We start from the raw sequence: 11,521 nt of genomic DNA, 5'->3' as shown, positions 1-11,521 counted from the left end.
TCCACGTGGCACAGATGGTGTTGGGACCCAGGTGGCTGGGGCCACACCATGCTGTAGCAGGGCTCTGACAGTAGTGGGCTATGAACACCCAATGTCTGCTGCTAATGTGTGGGAGGAGCTGTGCAACAAGCCCATGTAACATGGTCCTAACTGTAATAACTGAGTGTTTTATATCCACCTACTGGCTGTGTGCTGTGGTCATCTGATTTGCTTTCTCTAATGGGTTTCCAACTAGGGCAGTGGTCTCCAAATTTTTTATGGTGAAGATCACTTTTTGTAAGTAAAGGGCACTACTGGATCTACTGCCTCCGCTCCAATCCTCAATCCTTTCCTCACCCCTTCCCCTCCCTCAGCTAACCCACCCCCCAGCCTCTGCCCCACCTCGTGTGCCTCCCAGACAAGTCGCCTGGGTGTCAGGGGGCATGGCTCAGCCCAGCCACATGCATCCTGCCACTCCCAATCATGAAGCATCTGACACTGAAATTGACTGTCAGAGGCTCCACGATCGAGATTGACTGGTTGGTGACCACTGAGTCAGGGGAAAGGCTAGATTCCCAGGAAGTGGGAACTGGACTCCCAGGTAAGATATTATCCATTTCTGCCTCCTTGGAATGATGTTGATTTTCAGGATAAAAAGGATCATAGCTGTCTCTGCCTTTCAGTCCAGGTGACAGGATTTTTTGATCTCATGGAGTGAGTTCTTTCTCATGAAAGCTTATGCATCTCTGATTCAGTTCAGGTGTATATCTACCTTGTCTTCTGCCTGACTTCAGACTAGCACAGCTAACTACCTCTATCTGCTCAAAATGTTAGTGTTGTGCAGTATTAACAGACAAAGCAGTGCTTCAAATGAGAAAGAAGACAAAGACTGTTTTGACCTGAGTGGTACTGGTGCAGGAATTGGTGTGAGGGTGGAGAAATTGGTTTGCTATGTCCCTTGGGGTGTGAGTAAAGTTGAACTGGCATCAAAGTTTGCCTCAGTAATCTGAGCAGTAATTGGGCACATGGTCATTCATGCAAGAAGGTCAAAGGTAGCCAGACATATTCTAGTTGTGTCACATCCTTATGTGCTATGCCTCACTGAAGTTGCTATATTTATCTACACTTTCCCTATGGGACACTGAGCTCAGGATTTTTCTTTTGTGAAGGGTTATTCAATCCAGACTCTTTCTGACAAGCAAGGGAAAATATTTTCCAAGCTTAAGAATGCCACCTCATTTGCCTCAGGGAACGTATGCAGTAAGTATAGAAGGGCAATCCTGACCTGAAACACTCTGCAGATTTCTAAGGTAGTGCAGTGCTCCTGTAAAATATAGAAACATTAGAAACTTGGAAAAGAAAGTGAGTGAAAAAGCCTGAAGTTTTAGTTGCCTTGGCTTGATTGTTGGCTCAGTCCTTGCATGGACAGTTCTGCTCAGAGAAGAACATTCATGATGCCCACTTGATGAGTTTAAAATCTGACTTTATACAACAAGGACACTCCAGTAGAGGAACAGACCATACATTTGAGCAAAATTGTGACTCCAGAAGCTTTGTTTACATCTGACCCTGCCCACCACAATGGTCTTCATCCCCCATCTATTTACAAAACTCTTGTAATCTCTCTCCCACTTTCTCTTTCCTGTCTCTACTGCTCCCCTGTAGATCTAGCTGTATTTGAGAAGGACCACAGACATTGCCACTCTAAGTTTCCTCTTCCCTGCATTAACACAATTCAGTACTTCTTGGCACTCCATCACTCTGTGCCCTTTCCCTTTACATCTGTAGCATATTGTGTACCAGCTGTATGCAGCCAGATGCCCTTCCTATCCCCATTTGCTACACAGCTTAGGCTGCTTGAAATACATTGTAAACTAGGGCTGTGTAAAATTTCACTGACTGTTATTTTGAGCTCAAAATAGCAAAATCAAAATGAAATGAAGGGCCTCAAAACAGCCTCAAAACAAAACGAGGGCAGTCGAAGCATTTGAAAAGTTTTGAAACATTTAGAATTTCAAAGTGGAAGCTGGGCTTGCCTGGAGGGAAACAGAAAGTAAGGAGAGGGAGGGGGAAGGTGGGGAAGAACTCTGATATTGACTGTGTAGCTGGCCAGTGACTGCAATCCTTCCCTGAGGTCCTTTCCAATCCCAGTACTTTGGGGGAGGGGTGGAAAAAAAGGCATACAAGGAAGCATTGTTTGAACTGCCATGCTTTCTGCCTTGGGGTCAGTTACTGACTTATCTCCCAGAAGCTCAGCAGTGTTAGACAACAAGCCTACTACCATTGATTTCCTACTTGCTAGCCTAGCAAGTGGGATTCAGCAACACCTTTTGCTTTGTTTCCATAACCTTTTATTTTATTATTATATTCTTTGATTGATTTCTTTCAATCTATTTCTCCCCCCAAATCCTCTTTTTTAGTCAATTTTCATTCTTTTCAAATCTGTGCTTTCTCTCACAATGTACATTCCATTCATTGTACAGGGAATCACAGCATAATTATATTGCATATTATAATATAGAATGTATATAGGAAAACACACATATACATTTATATATTTTTATTTATTACATAAATACATCCATACAAACATACATATATTACATAAATATACATACATGTATAATTATCGTAATATCTACATATATGGCATAAATCAGATAGATAACATTACGGAAGAAGAAGAGCCAAATTTTCCAGCACACCAAGACAAAGACAAGACACCATGAAACGCATCATGAAGCGTGCTGGAAAGACAGTGTGGTCTGGGATCATTTTGAGCTGGCAGATGATCCTACATACGCTATCTACCTGCACGGCCAAGCTAAAACCAGCTGGGGCAAGGGAATAAAACACGTAAGCACAATGGAAATGCTGATGCATCTCCACAGACATCACCCCTTTTCCTTTGCTCCTCCTCCACCTGGTACCAGTGAGAATGTGCCCAAAGGGAAGTCCCCCTCTCTCTCCAAAGTCCCCGTCCCCCCAAAGCCAAGGCAGGCCACCCTGGAACAGTGGGGGAAAGGTGGACAGAAAGGTGGGGGAGGGTGTTTCATGGGAGAGTGAGATCACCCAGAGCATTGCGGAAATGTTTGCTGTGGATGGCCAAGCTGCCTAAAGTTAAACGCAGTTTCATGCTTCCCCATTATAGCTTATGGGCAAAACATCAAAACAGCGTTGAAACAGTGTCAAAATAGTGAAGCAGTTTCAACGAAACAAAATGTAACAGTGCTTCAAAATTAAATGAAACTTGAAATGAAACACTGTCCCATTGAAATAGCAAAATGGAAGTCGAAACGAAATGGTGCACAGCCCTATTGTAAACCATTATTGTGGCCCTACTAGGACTACTGATTACCCCACCAGGGCTTCTCTCATGCACCCTCATTACCACTTGAGCTCTCTACAATCCTACCCATATACCATATTTATCACAAATCTTCTTAACATACATAACTTTTTGTACATGATTCTCCAACCATTTTTTCTCTCTCTCCCATCTCAACCACATCTATGTACATTTGAATAATTATTGCCTTTTCTCTTGTCTTTTTCCCGGCAACAAATCTTATCTTCTTATATTCTGTCTCACCTGCTGCTGCATATGTCTTCCAAAAATCCTCATAGCCTTCTCGGCTCCAATACAAAAATTCCCAAGACTTTCAGTTAAGAAAGTCAACAAGGCTACTCAGATAATCTAAAACATGAAAGGTGTTTTATTTCAAAAGTGCACCGCTGCTATTTTCAGAGTGCTGATATGCATTTCACCATCTATAAAAATGCATGTGATGCAGCACAGGGTGCATCAGCTCATGTGTGGAGCAGACTTGGCTAATTGAGTCTGCTCCAACTCACTGGATCTCCAGCATATTGCAGCATGAAAAGTTATGTGTATAAATGCCCTATAGGCCTTTGATTCTATCCTGCCTTTCTATAAAAGGGATTGATAATCCTGTACAACCTCAGGCACATTGTGAGGATAAATCCAGTTATTCTTGTGTGGAGGATAGGTGCTCCAATCACAGGTGTCAAACCAGATAAATGAAACAAACAGTCTATTATCAGTCACTGCATTCCATCTTCAGTATTGTTTGGAGAAAAAGAACAATTAAATTAAGCCATTTTTAGCACCTCTGTAATCTGTTTCATATGACTTTCTTTTCTACCTAGTTAGAAAATTATGAGGATAAGGAGATGAGTTTTTAAAGGTACCATAAGTTCTTGGCCTGAGTGTTCTGGTGCGCATACTACAAATCTGTAACTAGTTAGTGACAAAATGTTTCAATTCAGCCTTTTGGACTGCATCCAGATGAGCACTGCCATGTAGTATGTGGCGCTGCAGACACATCTGCAGCGCCACATACCACACATACAACTTTTCTCCACATTACAAGGTAGTGGTATGTGTGTGGGGGGAGGGGGTTGACCCCAGGATCTCCTAGGGTCAAAAATACCCGTGCAAATAGAAAAGCAAAGTGGCAAATGGAGGGGCAGTGTGTGCCACCCAAACTGGAACCTGGCCAGCTGGAGCCATACTCTGGGTACCAGTCAGGCTCTGAGTGACTGGATCAGTGCTGCTGCAGCCCCAGGAGACCCCCAGAACCCCAGGTGAGGCTTCTTGGGCCAACCTAGTGCTGGCCCCAGCCTCCGCTACTCCACCCGAAATAACCAGCCGCACACCAGAGGGCATGTGGCACAGGCATTCCCTGGGGAAGGAAACACCCACGCTCAGGAGGATGTGGTCTCGGGTGCCCACAATGAAGGAACCTGCATTACTTTGATTTAACTTATTTTGGTTCTTAGCACACAGAGGAAAAATCATTGTTGCTGTCTTCAGGTCAAGGTGCAAACAACATTGCTTATTTTTTAGCAATCCAATGAAAAGCCAATACATTTTTCCAGATCAAGAGACAGAAACAAAATGTCCTCTACTGTTGCTGATTGCACAAGCCCTGTTTTCTAGGTTGAAACACTTTTACAATTTGATACTGATAGGCAGTCTCCCCTAGAACTACTTTCACAAGGAACTAGGAAAAATTCTGACCTAATACTGTGTACACACATGACCTACTGCCCTTGTGTCCCTGAAAACAAGGATGGGGTTTATTTCACAGCACTGTTCCAGTATCTGTCTCACTCTCTCAAGCTGCCACAATAGTTGTCTTAGATTAGGGGGTCAGAAAAATATGGCTAGTGGGATTTTATCCAGCCTGCTAAGCGTGTCAAAACATGACATTGGGCGCATCTACATGACACACTAACTGTGCATTAGCCTAATAACACTGTGCAATAGTGTTCTGGGAAAAAAAAAAACATGCTAAAACACTACTGTGCGCAATTAGGCTACTGCACAGTAAGCATCACTAAAAACATGTGTGCTGGTGCTACTGCACAGTAGCGTAAGTTATTGGGCATTGATTTAGTAGTTGGTTATCCAAGTATTAACAATGCACAGCAACTATGGTGCATTAATGAATGTGTAGATGTGCCCATTGTCAAGGAAGTTTATATATCCCACCATTAGTAAGTTCTGCATGAGAATGGACCATCTAGTAGCAGAATATCCAACAAGTGCAACTTCCATACTCATTTAGGACCAAACTGTGTTAGTTTGGCCCACTGCCAGTGAAATACTGTCAATCCCAATTTCAGATCATTGCTGGTTGAAAACCAACCATGGGGTCACATTATTTTTCTACACATATTTCAGATAAGGGAGAGCTGTTGATTTTAGTACAACAGAACAAGAGACTATAGCTTGACTTCTATGTGTGGAACAGGTTTCTTCTGTAAGTTAGATGCAACATATGATCTCGGTTTATGCTTCTCTTTCCCTTCTTTGTAAAATAGCCATTATCATATTGCCTTGCTATGCATGGGTGTTGTGAAAATAAACTCAGCAATATTTGAAAAGAGGTCAGAAGCTCCACCAGTGAAGAGCATTATATAAAAGACAGTAGATAAATAAAACATCAGGACTTTCAGAAGTGCTCAGAATGCATTTTCGCCTGACATTTCTAAGCTTTTTTTTTTCTTTTTTGCAGCTCGGTCAGTTAATAGGCATGATGCTTAATGAAATTAACTCCCAGCATATGATTTCAGTTCCTGGCCCTATGGCATCACACAATATAATAATAGATTAGGAGAAAGCATGCAAACAGTCCAGGATTTCCTCTCTCCAGGTTTGTTGCAAACTGGGGCCTAATCTTACTGAATTTGTGCAACGCTTCCCCTTGCATAAATCAGATAAATATGATCCCACCTGAGAGTGTGTTCTAGATCAGTTCGCATGTGGTGTGGGTAGCCTTTGTCTGTTCCAATTCTCTTTCCCTATTCTATTTGGAGTTTGAGGTTAATTTGCTTTGTTTGCCCTTGTGTGCCAGGAGTGTGGAAGGAAGGGAAGACATTGGGGGAGAGATGCACAGGTTTCCAGCCTATATTTGACTCCTGAAAGACACATTCACTTCCACCTATTTGATACCTGTATGTTCTCATGTTTTGGAGTGCAGCAAGTTACCCCAGCGGCAGTAGCAGGGGCTGGGGCCAACACTGGGCTAGCCCCAGCAGCCTTTCCTGGGGTTCTGGGGGCTCCCAGGGCTGCAGCTGGGTGGAGCCTGGCTGGCAACCACAGTGTGGCTCCTGGCATCCCAGCTCTGCTTTGCAGCAGCACATGCTGTCTGAGCCGTGGTGCTGGTTTTTTTCTCTGTGGGGTTTTTTGACCCCTAGATATCCAGGGGTAAAAACATGGAAAAAAAACTTGAGTAGCACATGCATAGGCAGCATGCCCTTGCAGCACAGAGAACACCAGACTGTGCAGTATGTTGCATATGTGTTTACAGCACCACATACCACATGGCTAGGCTCATCTGGACATGCCCATGGAGCGTGGGTTTGCTTCACTGCAGAGTTCCACAGCATGACCCTTTGATGCAGTGTGTGTATGTATATATACACATACATAACATCAAGGGACCATGCTATGGAGCTCTGCAGTGAAGCAAACATGCATATATGCACCCAAGGTCCCATGGAAGAGCTGACATTTTGATACAGCCAGTGTTGTGAACCCTAGAGCTCCAAATTGCCGGGATAGATGGTTCCCTTGGCTGCTTGTCTCTTGGGACAGCTGAGTCCTGAAGATCATGGTTTCTCCCAGCCTGATTTATGTGTACCCAGCATGCTATGGGGTCTCCAGATCAAGGCACCCTACCTAGCAGCCTTGTACTGAATCCAAGATCCTGAATTCCAAAGTAGTTTTCATAACAAGGCTGCCATGGAGCTTTGGACTCTAGAAGATAACAGGAAGAAGGAAGGGCTAAAAATTACTGCCAGTGGTAATTAGCTCTCCAAAATACATTTCCTTTCTCCTGTGAGGAGCAAATAGAGGCAGCTAAGAAGAAAAAAGTATGTGTTTAATTTGTACCCGACCTGGCTGCAAAGCTTCCTGAACAACTGCTACGGTATCTGCTTATCCAGTATTACCTGTTTGATAGAGTATTTAGTCATATATCATTGTGGATTTTCAGAGTAGAACCCTGCAATAAAGAATCCAGGAACTGCCTGCCTGGAAATTACTACAAAGAATGCTATCAATTCCCTATATATAAAATTGTGGGACTGACCTAATTAGATCAAATTACTTTTTCAACTTCTTTTGTATGTAAGAAGCTTAAGTGGGGCAATGTGAGTAGTGATAACATGGAATTTTCTGATGAAAAATTTTTGATAGAAAATGCCAAGTCATTGGAACCAGAATAGTTTGTGAAGATTTCCATGGACTACAGTCCTGTAGCTGATTTGCACTGGGATTGTTTAATATGTCATCTTGGGTAGAGTTGCAGTGCCATGAAGTCATGGTATATGACTGTGATTTAAGAGTGAATTACCCAAAATCACCTAATCCTCAGAGTGAAAGGAAATGTTTGTGATGGATGTGCTGTCAATAACTAGAAAGTGTTATACAACACAGGACGTGTCTACATGTGTATATTGATGCAATGCAGTAAACTCTGGCACATATTGCTCTGGCACTGCATCCAGGACCGCAGCCTGTTGAGCTAGGCTGGAACAGCTCCAGCTGGCAGGGAGCCCTAGGGGCCAGCCTGACAGCCCAGGATTGCTCAAATCCAACTCAATATGCTGTGGAAGGGGTGGCTGAGGTACAAGGGAGATCCAGTGCAGGGCTAACTGACAAGCAGCCCCTGCACTGGAGCAGCCTCATGCCCCAGTCAGCCATGTCAGCACCTGCATGTGCAGTGCTGCAGAGTAAAAAACTCTGTTGAAGAATAGTACTTGTATTTACAAGTACTACTCTGCTATTGAGTTTATTAGTTTCCTGAGACCTAATAGGGCCACGTGTAGATGCTAGGACATTTACTGCAGAGCTAATTAGTCTACTCTGCAGTAAACGTCTCATGTAGATGTGCCCACATAGTCTTTAAACAGCATTCACAGGAGCCCTATTTCACTTGTTTCAAGGAAAAGAACAGATAAGTCATCTTTTCAACATCCTATTTAGCTTAGCATTACTAATTTTCTCTGGCTGAATGGAAAAATACTGTTAGTAGAGAAAAGCTTCTGAAAACTAGTGACAGTGCTCTTAAAACTGCATTGTCTTGTTCTACAAGGCCTTCTGAACTTTTGGAGTGGCAAAAAAATATTTGTTTTCTAACCAAAGGTGCTTTTGTGGAGAACGTGGTATTTGATAAAAAAGAGAGCTTGGCAATTGCTCAGTGTGTCTAACAATAAAGCTGTCCAATTCTTACCCTCTAGGTGCTCTCTTCATAGTGATAGGCTGTTCTTTGACTTCACTGCACAAATACAGTTTTTCATTATTTAGGTCACAGCTGTCTAAGTGGGAGGCCTACAGGCTGTATGTGGCCTATAAGGGGTTAAATTGCATCCTGTTGGGCATGTCAGTGCAGCTGCTGGAGCTGCTGCCTTGGCATGGCTCTGGTACTCTGCTGCTTGCCCTCACACCTCCTTGCCCACTGCCCACTGCGGGGACTTTGGTCAATGTTGGCAATACCATTCAGCAGCAGGGGGTGGGGAAATGGTGGTAGCATTCAGCAACTGGATTCCAGAGCTATGCCAACAAGCCACTGACCCACTGTTAGAGTTGGGCTGTTTTACCCGTCAGAAACCCTGCCGTCTGGGTCCATTTGGGACATTCGACTGTTTATGTGTTTAACCCAATTTGCTGTTTAGTAAGCGCCTATAGCTATTATTTCCTCCTTCTTCCTGGAAAGTTACAGAGAGAAGAATGAAGAAAAACATGTTTATTTCTCTGCTACTTGATTTCTTATCAGATCTTTTCTGGTCTCGTGGAAGAGCTGCATGCAAGAATTCCTCCGCAAATACGTAGAATTCTGGTGCTAGTAACACTGAAGTTTTGGCACAAGCTGAGGTCTGCATGCAGTTCAGATTAGTTAGTGTATATATCACTCTGTTTAATAAGTGGGGAGAGAGCAATGGAAGCTGTTCAATATCCCTGGATCATTCATCACCAGCTTGGTTACAAGTCAACATTTTTCTAACACAGCCAACCCTCCCAGTCGTTTCTGACAGGAGGAAGAAACAGTATTGTCCAATGATGCTGAAACTGTTGTAAATACTCAACATAACTACAGGTAATTGCCGTGTAGCATTCCCGTCCCTATAAACAGTATTTCTGTATGTTCTGTATGTTCCTTGTTATTGTTTGCTTTTTCTTGGCTAGGTGCTTCTTAGTGGTCTAATATCAGAGTGGTTCAGCTCTACCTTGAGGATGAATTGGGTGGGTATTTCACAAAGCTCTCTAGCTTTTTAGGAATGGGAGACCTCCTCACTCTCTTGCAACTTGAAGTATGCCTGTATCACTTCTTGAGAGCTGCTGCATGAGATTACTGCTGAGAAGCACACTTCTCCCACTCAGAACTTGCATCTACATGTGCTAGTAGACATGCCACATCATATTGAGCTGGGTTGGAGCAGCCTCAACTGGCAGAGGACTTGGGGGGTCAGCCTGCCAGGCCAAAGCTGCTCCAACCTGACTCAACGTGCTGTGGAGGGGCTGGCTGGGCCATGAAGGTGCTGAACACTGAAGCACTTTTGTAATATAGGCAGCCCCATCAGCATCTTCACATGCATTGCCACACACTAAAAAATGCTGCCAAAGGCTAGTACTTGCATTTACAAGTACTAGGTTGTGATGGGTTAATTAGTTTCTTGCAGTCTAACAGGGCTGCATGTGTAGACATTGAGCCTTTACTGTGGAGCTAATTAGGCAGTTCCACAGGAAATGTCTCATATTGATATGTCCAGGGAGCATGCTTGGGCCATGAAATTGGGGAGAAGTTGCTCTGAATACAGTAGGTCCCTAGTCATGGATTGTGTAAACTAAATGTAATGCACTGTAATGTGTGCAACAGCAGGGTAGCAGCATGGCTAACTGAATGTGAACTGCTAAACTGTGATAACTGCATGTAGTTACAACTCCCAGAGACTCTAGGGACTTGGAGACAAAAGACAGCGGAAACAGGGAGCACAAGCTGAACATGGGAAGCAGGAGCAGAGCACAGATGCAACAGTAATGGGAAAAAAGTATGTCCAGAGACTCTGGAGCCACAACTGCTTTACTGTAGCACAGTGGCAAGCAAAATATGACCTGCGGACCACATTCAGCCCTCCAGACCATTCTATATGGCCCATGAGGCCCCTAAAAAATTAATAAAATTAATTATTATCTGCCCTTGGCCTCCTGTCGAACATGACAAGGTGCCACAGCAGCAGGATCATGGGGGAGCAGGTGGCATGACCAAGGGATGGCAGGATCTAGCAGCCACAGCAATAAGGCCTGCCCAGGCCCAACCTCAGACCGCAACCAGACCGCAACTCTGCCTACCAGAGTTGTCTGGCCTCATGACCATGAGGCTGTTCTCTGCAACCTCCCTCTGTGTGGTAGTGCAAGTCAGATAAGAACACGGGGTAGAGGAAAGGACCATTGGTAATCACACCAGTCCTTGTGGTTGGGCAAGTTGTAACCCAAGGACTGTTCTAAGGGTGGTCAGATTGTGGCATTTATCCTGGAAGGAGTAAAACTATGAGGCCTGATGCCTAGGGGTATGCAGGCACCCAGACCTCAAGATTGGTCAGTGGCATGGTTATCTAAGTACCTAAGACAGTCACCTTTCAGACCTGTATTATGCTCATATTATGGTCATTTGGAAAGTTGTCCTCATTTGGCATTAGCCTCTCAAGGATGCGGTCAGTTCCTGGCCCTTTATAAATCTGTAGAATTCCATTGATTTATGAATACAACTCCCTTATTTCAGCTACTGGATCAGACAGTTTCAGATTTCAGAAGAGGATGGCAGGAGTTCAATATCCCATGAGCCTTTGTCACCCTGCCGCATGCAAATTAGACCAATATCTTTCTGCAAATCCTTTCTTTTAACTCTCTTTAACTTTCATTAAAACCTGCTTTGGAGAGATCATAATAACTAGTATGCATGCATTGGGCACAAAAACAGGAAAGTTCCCTTTTACTTGGATAAAGTAACCC

At 43.8% G+C, this 11,521-nt stretch overlaps 1 long non-coding RNA gene across 1 annotated transcript; it reads left to right on the top strand.

The window, feature by feature from the left end:
- Positions 1–2,907: 2,907 nt before the first annotated feature.
- On the top strand, positions 2,908–10,932 carry LOC109309572. Its single transcript, XR_002100973.1, has 3 exons — positions 2,908–3,016; positions 7,654–7,662; positions 10,922–10,932. It is a non-coding gene; the product is annotated as an uncharacterized LOC109309572 (long non-coding RNA).
- The last annotated feature ends 589 nt before the right edge of the window (positions 10,933–11,521 follow it).

This window comes from Crocodylus porosus, unplaced genomic scaffold (assembly GCF_001723895.1).
Source record: "Crocodylus porosus isolate Cpor-Errol unplaced genomic scaffold, CroPor_comp1, whole genome shotgun sequence".
NCBI lineage: Eukaryota > Metazoa > Chordata > Crocodylia > Crocodylidae > Crocodylus > Crocodylus porosus.
This window is presented reverse-complemented; position numbering and strand designations above follow the sequence as displayed.